We start from the raw sequence: 11446 nt of genomic DNA on the forward strand, positions 1-11446 counted from the left end.
GGAGAGGAGGAAATATGAATCATATGTTATTCTAGATATTTGAGTGAATGGAAGTACAGAACAATCGAGCACTAAAAAAAAAATTGAAGTTTGTGCTCATAAATGTAAAGTGAGTTCAGAAACACTCTGTGTGTGTGTGTGTGTGTGTGTGTGTGTTTCTTTAACTTTATTCAGAACAACTGTATATACTAGAGTTGGCAGAACTGTATTTAATCAAGTTTATTGTTTTGTCATCTGGTAGGATGAATTAAAATAGGTACAAGGCTTCTTGGTGTTAACACAGTTAAGTTGAAAACTTTTGTCCACAGAAATACCTGCAGCTTTATTCATAATTGCCAAAACTTGGAAGCAGCCAAGATACCATTCAGTAGATGAATGGAAAATGAACATCCACACAGAGTGATATGGTTCATTGCTAAAGAGAAATTATCTATCAAGTCATGAAGAGACATGGAGTAAACTTAAATGCATATCACTAAGTGAAAGAAGCCAATCTGAAACAGCTGTATACTGTATGATTCCAACTATGTAACATTCTAGAAAATGAAAAACTATGGAGATAATAAAAGATCACTGATTTCCAGAGGTTGAGAATGGGATTAATAGCCAGAACACAGACGATTTTGTTTTGGGCAGTGAAACTACTCTCTGTATGTTATCATAATGGTGGCTACGTGTCATTAGGCTTTTGGTGAAACCCATCAACTATACAACACCAAGAGTGAAACCTAATGTAAATTATGGACTTTTGGTGACAATGCAGAAACGTAGGTTCAGTTGTAATAAATATTCCACTCTGATAGAAGATGTTGATAATTGGGCAGGCCATGCAAGTGTGAGGGTAGTAGATATATGGACCTTTCCCTTAATTTTGCTGTGATAGTAGTAGGTATAGATTGAGATTTACAAAATTGACATAAGGTTATAGAGGAAAACATTTGAAATTTTCAAAGTTTAAAGAGAATATTAAAAAGTAATTATTTTTGTTGAGATTCATGAAAATTCCAACTCAGTTGTTTGTTTTGAACACAGGTTCCATGACACATTTTGCAAAATATTTAGTTATACTATTAGATATTGAGCTCTTCCAAAAAAAAAATGCTACATGTATTATTAACCTACCATACATTTGTTTTTCATCATTTTTTTTCTAAAGCATTTTGGAAGTCATTGATGTAATTTCTTCAGAAGGACACATTTCATTGTCTCTGAGTATGGAATCATTTTATATGCCTTGACAGTATCCCTTTCAATATTTAATACCCAATTGTTCTCTCTCTCTCTCTCTCTCCCCCCCCATCCCACACACACCCACACACATGCACACACACATGAAAAAAATACACATATAAAACTATGACTGTGTGTATACATGTTAGTGTTTTATGATTGATACACTTTTGTAATATTATTTCAAAACTTCATATTCATATACTGAAACATTTTAAAAATATATGTTCCCATAAAATTACCCTTCTCACCCACTGTCAGCTAACTATGGTGACTCAGTTTCCATTCCATTCACTTTCCACCCTTTACATGTCTTCTGTAAGGTTTCAGTATGAGAACTTCAGCCTAATCTAACGTTTGTTTCTGGCTGTTGAAGCCAACATGAAGGTTCTCTGTTTTTCAGGAATATGGGTATGAGATAACTTTGCTGTGCTATAAATGATCAATTAAAATATATATTTCTGTAAGCATACTTCTATTTATTTTTTATGAAGTATTAACTTGTACTAAACTGCTGTTTACTCTGTGCATGTTACCTTTAAAAAGTCTCTTTAGAATTTTAAAGTTTTAAAGGGAGGAGGAAACTCGAGATCATTTTGTTCAGCATTTTTCATACTGTGCATAAGATGTTAATAAGTGCTCTAGTTGTTTAAATACTCTGTTTCCTTATAAGACAATTATAAAATACACTAACATGTTAAAAGTATATGAGGAGTTCTAAAGTAAAGAAACCTGATCAAATTCAACAGAGCTTTTCCCACGTGTTTTTGATATCAAGATTACTATCCATTTTTATTTTTTCTTGAGCATCTATAAAAACTTCCATTTGATTGAATGCTTCTCAGAATAGCTAGAGAATTATTTTTCTCTCTATAAATGAGTAAACACAGACATGGTATATTTATAAGGCTTTCTACAGTTATATGGCTGTTTATTATCAGGAAGAATCAGAGCTAATTTGGATACCCAATTAAGTGCTCCTTTCTTCTTGCAGTTTGTCTCCTGGTACTTTCTTATCCCAGTGCTGTGCTGAGCCATATTGGAGCCTGAGGCAAAAGGGAACGTCAGTAACACTAATCCTGTCTTTATTTAAAATTTTGATATTTTGTTCATCATGGATTTATTTGCATAAATTTTAATATCAAAATCTATTGATTAAAATATTATGTATCTTAATTACTGAGTTTTTCGTTACCCTTTCTGTTCTTGAGACAATTACTCATTTATCTGACCCTACTGTCTGCTCTGATTACCCCTTCAAAACTATGTGTATCTCCAGTCTTAGAACATCCAAGCAACTTTATATTCCAAGTTATTTAAAAGCATGATGAATTTAGAAAATATCCACATCACAACTTTGGTGACTTCCATTCCTCACATTTGTAGGTAGAAACATATCTACTATCCTTTGCCTTTGTAATATGGGGAAAAAATAAATAATGCCGCTCCAATTTTTGGCATATTAATTTATAAATACCGTCTACTTTATTGCACACCTTCTGAAAGTCTGATCTCAACTTAATTATAAATAACAACCCAAAACTTCTATTAATCAGTTCCTAGGTGTAGGGGAATAAACTTGGGGCAGAGATTGCATCTAATCTAGTTCTGCTTGATAAAAATACGTTTTCACTAACTTATTGAACTCTAATATGGAATTTCCCAAAGTGTATTTCAGCAAGGAGAATGTTCACAGGATCAGGGAGGAAAATAGTAATAAAATTAGTTGGATAGTAAAGATCTGAAGGAAATTTAAGAGATTCTTTATTTCAGAACTTAGTGCCTCTAATATGCTAATGTTCTTTAGTAATACAGAAAATAACCTTATAAAATGCAGTGTTTTTTAAACAGATCTAACTACAGAAACTTTACATATATATATACATATTTGCATGTATGTGAGATTTTGCAATGAACATCTGTCGTGGCACTACAGTTTCACAGATCATCTTTGGAAAGCATATCTGTAATAAACTAGTCAAGCTTGGATTTTGTTTTGCAGAAAGTGTTTTTTCAGATGATATATAACTCAGCTTTCAATTATAGCAATTTTTTTCTCCAGTAATGGCTCACTAATCACAAAGCCCAGCTAAGACTTTTCTTTTGCATGGAAGAAGTATTGAAAATGAATCAAATGTTTTACCAAGTGCAACTTATAGAAATAGATTTTATTTTTCTGGTCAACACATTTGCCTTTTCACAGTTGAAATTTTTTTATAACTCTGTTAATCACTTAAAGCTAGAGGTCTCCCTAATCAGTCATATTTGGCACAGCTTATATGCTTATTCCTATTGGCTCTGGTACCTCTGTCCTGTTTACTTCAAAAGAAGTTTTGAAAATAGAAACTTCATCCCTTGTCATACCTCTGTTGTTTTCCACATACAATGCACCCTTCTCATCCAACCATCCCTGAAGCTTGGAAGAACTTGATTTTCCTTCTTTTCTGTACCTTCAGAGATACTGACAAAAATGATTTCTTGCCCCCCATTCCCAATTACTAATTTGGAAAAAAAATATTAATCTACTAAAAATTTAACATGGAGTCTAAAACTGATATCCCTGAAAATAAATGTAAAAACGTAGATAGATTTTGGTAGAGATGTGATAATAGTGCTTTCAACTGCAGATGAAGATTGAATATTGACTAAAATTTAAAAGCATTGCCTTGAACTCCCTCTCCATCTCTTTTGTTTTAGGTGTGGACACTTTGATAACATGTCAAGGTGTGTTATGCTTTACCATCTTTCAATAGTATCACAACAGACACCCACAACACACCTGCACTTGTTTTCATAAGTTAGTTTTCAGATATAAACATCTCAGATATTGTTCATTCTTTGTCCACACAACTTGGTCCGAATTTCGATTAGAAAGGAATTTGTTCATCCTTCGTGGCATCTTGAGCAGCATTACTTTAGGAGTCTGAGTTTTGCAAAATGAAACAGGTAATTGTTGTTTATAAAATATTATGATGGCAGAGAGTCTGTGGCAACTAAAAACATTCCGTGTTTGCTGCAAGGCATGAGGAGACAGTGACACAGCTCATTTCCTCAGCTGAGCTCTCTTTGCTGCCTTGTACAACACTTATTTCAAAGCACGCCACAGCTTAGAACTGTCGTGATCCCCATTAATATAAAATCATTGACCCCTGCTCCCGCTGGTGCGACTAAATTACATTCTGCTGCTCAGCGGCAGCCGCACATGGGGCCAGCGCTTTTAGTCATCGCCAGGTGCCTTGATGCCAGCATAGCCCCTCCTACGCCCAGGGTTTGCCTTTAATGAGGATTAGGCACCTTCAAAGATCTAGGAGGACCTACTCCCAGGATGGAAGCCTTTCTAATGGTATCTGGGCTTATCATAGGCAGTAATTTAGTATTTCAGCTGAGACTGGAGATTCATTTCTCCTCTCTAAGAAATTTCAAGAATGTGTAGCTTTAGGATTGTTTTTTTTTCCTCCCATTCCACCAGCACAAATTCAAGAGCATTATGCCTAACAATATCATGTTTTTTATGAGATCTAGAAGCTGCATGTGGTAAAGCAATATCACAAATTTTGGTATGGTCCAGGTAGGGAAATTCCTTTTTTGGACTATTTTTATGTTATGTGCTATTAATAGAACTAAATGTACTCACAGTGTCCCACATTTAATTCACCTTTATAGTTAGGGTGATGGAATCTCTTTACAAAAGAATTGATAACTGGGCTGAGAGTGTGGTCTATTTTCACACTGTGTGGTCTCTCTTAACATCAGCTCCAGACCCTCTGGGCCTGCCTTTCCATGCAATACCCATGCTCTCTGAGAGTGAGGAGGTCTGTGTTTTGAGCCTCCCTATAGTGAGTATGGAATCTGCAGGAATGTTCTCTGTATGCTATAGCAATCATTCTTGCCTTACTTGTTAAATGATAAAGCTGGAGGGTTAGATAGTAAAACATAGAAAATAGTGAACGTACAAAACATAGGAACTTTAGGTAGGAAAACAGTAAAAATGCCTCCTTTACATAAACTGCATAAACATGAGAAAAAGCAATAAAAGATCATGCACACATATGGTATAAACCAAGTGTGATTATGTGTATGGATATACATATATTCACACAATTATTTGCAGTATGTTTGGATAAGTTCTGTATATAGCAAACTGTTAATAAAAAGCTCAGAAATAATTTATCATCAGGATAAAATATGATGTTTGAAGCATTTTTGTGTAAAAAATCAGATGTTTTTGTCTAATGAGGGGAAGAATTTATGTATCAAAGTAAAACCCATGGTTTTAATCCAGGAAATATGTACTCTTATGAGTCAATTGGTTTCATTTTTTAACAGTTTTCAGTAGTGAACCCGAATCATGATATATTCTCAATATAGTAAATCTCAACACTTTATTTTTAGTTTTAAAATATATTTCAATAAGAAACTGTGCCTTAACTCAGTCCACATGCACGTTGAAACCAGTCAGCAGCATAAAATGGGACAGACTTTAATCAATACTATGCCGGTCACACTGACTGTGTATAGAGACTTTGTCTGAATTTTCTACTCTCTGATTCCTATCAGAAGAAACAAATTAAGTTTTATGGCCGTAGGGAGTATCTACAGAGAGTTCTTACTAAATGGAGAGAGGTTAAATGGTCTACACACTTTAATTACAAACTTTATAAATGCCATTTGTTGATAAAAATCAGTTTTCAATAAGAATTTACAAAAGCCAACAATAATATAGAGAAAATATGAAATTTCTTAGGGCTGTATTTTTCTCTGGATGTATAAGTAAATACAGATAGTATAAATAATAATAATATTTTCACTATATTTTTTTAAAAAACATGTTCTTGGTTTCTGGAATTATTTCGTCCCTGAGGTTTAATTGTGTTTTATGAAATTCAGTCTTTGGATTATCGACTTGCTTCTGAAAGCTGATACCCAAACAGAGGGCTTTCTTTCCAGAAGGGTGTCCTAACCCCAGTCACACGTCTGCTAATTTGGCCTTTCTCTTAATCTCTGAAGAACTTGCTGAACAGAAGTGAAACTATGCACATGCTAATGGCTTGCGCTCTGCGAACTCCCCTCTCTCCCTGAGAGTGTCTGGTGTGCAAAGCTGAGCTGGAACAAAGATACACTAATTATTCCCCATTAATTTGTCTGCTTGAATGGTCCTAAATACCAGAGTGATTAATTAGCGCAAGGCAGCCGGGGCAGGATGTCACACCCTTCTCTGAGTTTAAGTGTCGGCAAGGTTGTGCTCAAGTGTTGACAACAGCATATCTTTAATTTTCTCCAAGAAGAAAAGTTTAGTCAGTACAATTAATTTGAGCTTGGCTGGCTTGCAGGAATAAATGAAACGTGTGGAATGATATTACTGCTGTATAGGCATTTTTTTTTCCTCCTTAGGGTACAGTAAAACTTTTTTGGCAACTGAGTTATTGAATAGTGTATTTCTATAATTGTTCCAATTTGCCTTAATTACTTTTGTGCATTTTACAGCAAAAACATGGATCATAAAATAGTTAGAAATTATTATTCATAATAGGCTGGGATGGATGTGGATGAATGCATAGATAAGAATTAAAGACAGATGAAGAATGACATTACAATTTGACATCCTTTTAAAGAAATGCAACTTGCTCTCACAAATTGAAATGTGTATCAATGTTACAAAAATAATTTGAGACCACTTAACCCCTAAGAGATGTGAATCAACTTACTTAAAAATGTATAACTGAAAAAGTTGCTTATGTGGCCTGATCTTTTTTTTTTTTCTTTTTGAGGTAGGTTTTGATGAGATTTTAAGCCTAATGAATAATATTTGCCTAGATTAATCTTCCAACTAGTAACACATATAAATCAGTGGTAAATACTAAAAATAATGTAATAGGTGATGTTGAACACTTTCATTATATCTTTTTTTGTAATTGTCAGAATACTTTTCTTAAAAAATAATACCAGTTTTAAAGCAATTATAAACTGTTTAGAGAAAGGAATCAAATAAAGTTGCTGCTACTCATACTATTTTCCTCTCGTTTTTAAGATTAGGCTATAAACATGACTCAAGCAGAAACATAATACTATATAATTAGGCAATAGTGTATTTTGTTTGTTACATTATATTCCTTTGCTATTATTGAAAATTTAAATTAATTCATTTTGCTATCGGCATGCAGTTTTGTTTTGTTTTGTTTTGTTTTTAAACAGTGCAATGAGAAAAAAAATTAGAGAGTGCCTTGCAGCCAGCCTATGGATGTTCTCATCATTTCTTTCACAGTCTTCCTCCAGCTCTGTACAAACCCAAAAGGCTATTCAGCAGCGGGGGTGTGAGCACTGAGGGAGGGAAGGGGTCTCCTTTCCCATTCCTCCGTGTATCTCATTGTTCATCACTTGTCAATATATTTCCCACACACCATCTCCAGCCACGCTGTGCCTCATCCTGGCCGCCGGTTCCATGACCTCTATGACATTACTCGCTCTTTCTCACTCCCCACGTCTAGAGTTTTGTTTCGTTTTGTTTTTTAATTTTTCCCAGACAGTGGTTGCCATAAGGCTCGCCATTCTAGTAGTATAGGATTGTAGAAAATGTTTGTTGAAATAACTAGCAGTAAAATGAAAGTTTATCAGCACAATGTTCCCTCTCTCCTACTGTGTCTTCGCCCTACTTTCATGCTCTCACCTCCAAATTCTCCACAAGTTTTCACAGTATTTATTCACTTTTAAAAATAGCATATATAGCAAAAACAGCAAAATCCCTGGACTGACGTCTCAGTTGTACTATTTATTAAGTGTGCAGTTTTAGTGGGGAGGGGGAAAAAACACTTAACCTCTTGAGGCTCATCTGCAAAATAAGAGTACAAGTATTTGCTTCATTGTGATATACATGAAATTAAAAACATGATCTTTCATCGACTTTAACAGCCTGTCACTCTAGGTAAAACAAGGGTTATTATATTTTCTTGATATTTCACAGTTTCTACAATATTTGCCATTTATACAGCAAGGCATACAACTATTGGCAATGTTCAATATTCAGTTTAAATGAGATCATTCCCATTTAAGGGTTTTGCTACTTTTCCTCTGCCTCAAGAAGTAATAAATAAGTAAGGAGTTAAAATGGTATCAGGCCTCTTTACACCACAGAGAGAAGTGCTTTGACTAAAATATTTCACTTTAATTTTGAGACATGCTTATGTCTTTGAAGAAAGAAGAACCACTAAAAAGCTGTGACAGTCAAAGCTAAAAACCATTAATTCCTTCCCTCCATGTATGTCTACACTTCCCACATTAAAAGATGGAGTCTAGTTCCCTTCTTCTTGAATCAGGCCTGGATTTGGTGGCTTATATTTTCCTATAAAATACAGCAAAGTAATGTTCTGAGATTTCCAAGTCTAGGTCATACTAAGTCTTTCACGTTATCCGGATCTCTTGGTATACTTGTATTTATGATGCTTCCTCGAAGAACTTGTAAGAAGCCTGAGCCACACAGAGATGTCCCATGTAGGTCTATACCGCTAGCTCAACTCTCATGTGACCTCCAGAATTAACTGCCTACCATCTTGGATGTCCAGGGCAATCAAGCCTTTGGATGACATTTGTTTGCAATACTGCAAGAAGCCTTAAGTGAAAACTGTCCAGCTGAGTCCTGTCAATTGACAGAAATGTAAGAGACAATAATAAAGAGTTGTTTGCCACTATGACTAGGGATGATTTGTTGTATACATAGACTAGTGAAACAGCAACAAATAATGTATTAGCGTAATTTAAACTTTTTGCATCACAGTGGCAAGACAATATTCACTGTCAAAGTCAGCGAGAACTTGGATAATTGAGGGAGGAATTACATTTGTGTGTATGAGATGTCTTCATTCATTCATCTATCAGTCACTTGACTACCATGAGCTGGAAGTTTCATTTGTTACAGACACTGAAGACATTTTATAAACAAGAGGCTTTAATTCCTCAATGTATGTTGATTTACAAGTGTGCATTACTACCGACTGGGCATGGTTGCTCATGCCTCTAATCCCGGCACTTTAGGAGGCCGAGGCGGGCAAATAACTTGAGGTCGGGAGTTGGAGACCAGCCTGGCTAACATGGTGAAACCCCGTCTCTACTAAAAGTACAAAAATCAGCCGGGCATGGTGGCACATGCTTGTAATCCCAGCTACTTGGGAGGCTGAGGCAGGAGAATTGCTTGAACCTGGGAGGCGGAGGTTGTAGTGAGCAGAGATCATCCCACTGCACTCCATACTGGGAGACAGAGGGAGATCCTGGGGAAAAAAAAAAAAAAAGGAAGTGTGCATTACCAAAATTACCAATATCACTTTAACAAACAAATAAAAGAAGAAAAAAAAAACTTGAGGTTAAGTCTTGATTTTAAATGAATGCTTTATAACTCACTTTAACAACTCAGGTGAGATGTCAGGTTTCAATCTATGTTGATTTATGCTTGACTCAAAATTACACTGATTCCTAAGCACAGGAATTCTCTAAAGAGAACTTGTAGTTTTGTCAGTGTTGTACATATAGAATGTGAGAATTACAAAGAAAACTCTGACTGCCTGTTAGTACCAATGGCAACAATTCTTTTGTTAAATTATCCTAATAGTTGTGGCATTACTCTTGATTTGTTTTAGAAAGATCAGTGTCAATACCGTCTTATGTGCTGCTGTGTGACAACATTGGTCACACAAACCACACCTTTCATGAGAGAGGTGAATGAAAATTATTTATGAACTTTACTTTTTCAGAAAATATACACTTTTCCTTTTGCTTCTTGCATTTGGTCTTCTTTGACAGTTCTGTCTGCTTTTATTTAAAATCACCTTTGTGAGCTTATTTCTTGCTGAAACTTAAGTTGCACAATCCAAAGAGTGAAAAGTTTATCAAAACAGTCTGTGTATCATATAAATGAAAGTAGCATAGGGCAGAATGTAGTATTTGGACACCCAGCAGCTTATAATATTTAAAGCAATGGCATGCCTCTGCTCGATTCTCTTTCCTAAGCACTTGGCTACTTAGGAAAATAAAGAGAGGTAGAGGTGTTTTTTGCTTTGTTAAAAAAAAAAAAGAAAGAAAGAAAAGAAAACTGAGGCGGGGGGCGGGGGGATCTCATCCCATGCTGAAAGAAACAGTAAACAATATAGCTAATAATTATGCCAAGTATAATTAGCCAGAACTGTTGAGCACTGACATTCAGAAATTCCTTCCTCTTTCTCTTCAAAATGTTCACATCGTTATGATGTAAAGTAGACCATAGCTTGAGAAATGAAAGATTTGCCTTTTTCCAGCAAAGGGTGTTTATGAAAAGCATTTACTTTCATCTCTCTATTGAAAGGCTTTCTGAAAGAATGTTTTAATGCCTACCATTGTATTGAAACTAATTGTAATCCTAGCACTTTGGGAGGCCAAGGTGGGTGGATCACAAAGTCAAGAGGTTGAGACTATCCTGGACACCATGGTGAAACCTCGTCTCTACTAAAAATACAAAAATTAGCTGGGCGTGGTGTTGCGTGCCTGTAGTCCCAGCTACTCTGGAGGCTGAGGCAGGAGAATCGCTTGAACCTGGGAGGCAGAGGTTGCAGTGAGCCGACATGGTGCCATTGCACTCCAGCCTGGCGACAGAGTCTCACTCAGTCTCAAAAAAAAAAAAAAAAACCCAGAAAGAAAGAAACTAATGTTCATAAATCTTGAATAACCTATAGTATCTAAATGTAAAGTCTTACCTTGAGTAGCAGTGACTCTCAAATATCGGTTCAAGGTTCAATACCAGATTATTACATTGTAATTACCTGAAGAGCCTTAAAAGTAAAGACTTCTAGGCTCCCCCTTTTAGGGATGGGAGTTGAGAGTCTGCTCTTGTTCCCATCTACCATCAGATGTTGCTATGTCCAAGCTTTGGTCCATGGAACTACAGTCCTTTGAGTTGCTCTGTGAGAGTAGTGTTTTCTCCTAGAGATACACAATGCACATGACCATATTAAAGCTCTAAAGATGTTTAACTTGGCTTATCTAGTATTTCCAGACTTACTGGACCTTTAAAACATTTTTTTAAATGTAGAGTGGAGCTCACTTCGAAAGACAGGGGTTTAGAGGAATTCTGAGATGTCCCTTCCGTAAAACTTAAGCAAAACAAAATTTTCTTTGCTTTTGGAAAAATGTATATTTTCATATATATTCTTGTAATATCAACAGTAAGCTTGACTTTTCATTTCATTTTACAATTGCT

General features: G+C 35.5%; 1 long non-coding RNA gene across 1 annotated transcript in view; it reads left to right on the plus strand.

The window, feature by feature from the left end:
• Positions 1-9307, plus strand: part of LOC103883873 — a 163130-nt gene extending 153823 nt beyond the window's left edge. Inside the window, exon 3 of the long non-coding RNA XR_001901986.3 lies at positions 2225-9307. This is a non-coding gene — a long non-coding RNA (uncharacterized LOC103883873). The remainder of the gene's footprint in view (positions 1-2224) is intronic.
• Positions 9308-11446: the final 2139 nt, after the last annotated feature.

The sequence above is a fragment of the Papio anubis genome, chromosome 6 (assembly GCF_008728515.1).
Source record: "Papio anubis isolate 15944 chromosome 6, Panubis1.0, whole genome shotgun sequence".
Classification (NCBI taxonomy): domain Eukaryota; kingdom Metazoa; phylum Chordata; class Mammalia; order Primates; family Cercopithecidae; genus Papio; species Papio anubis.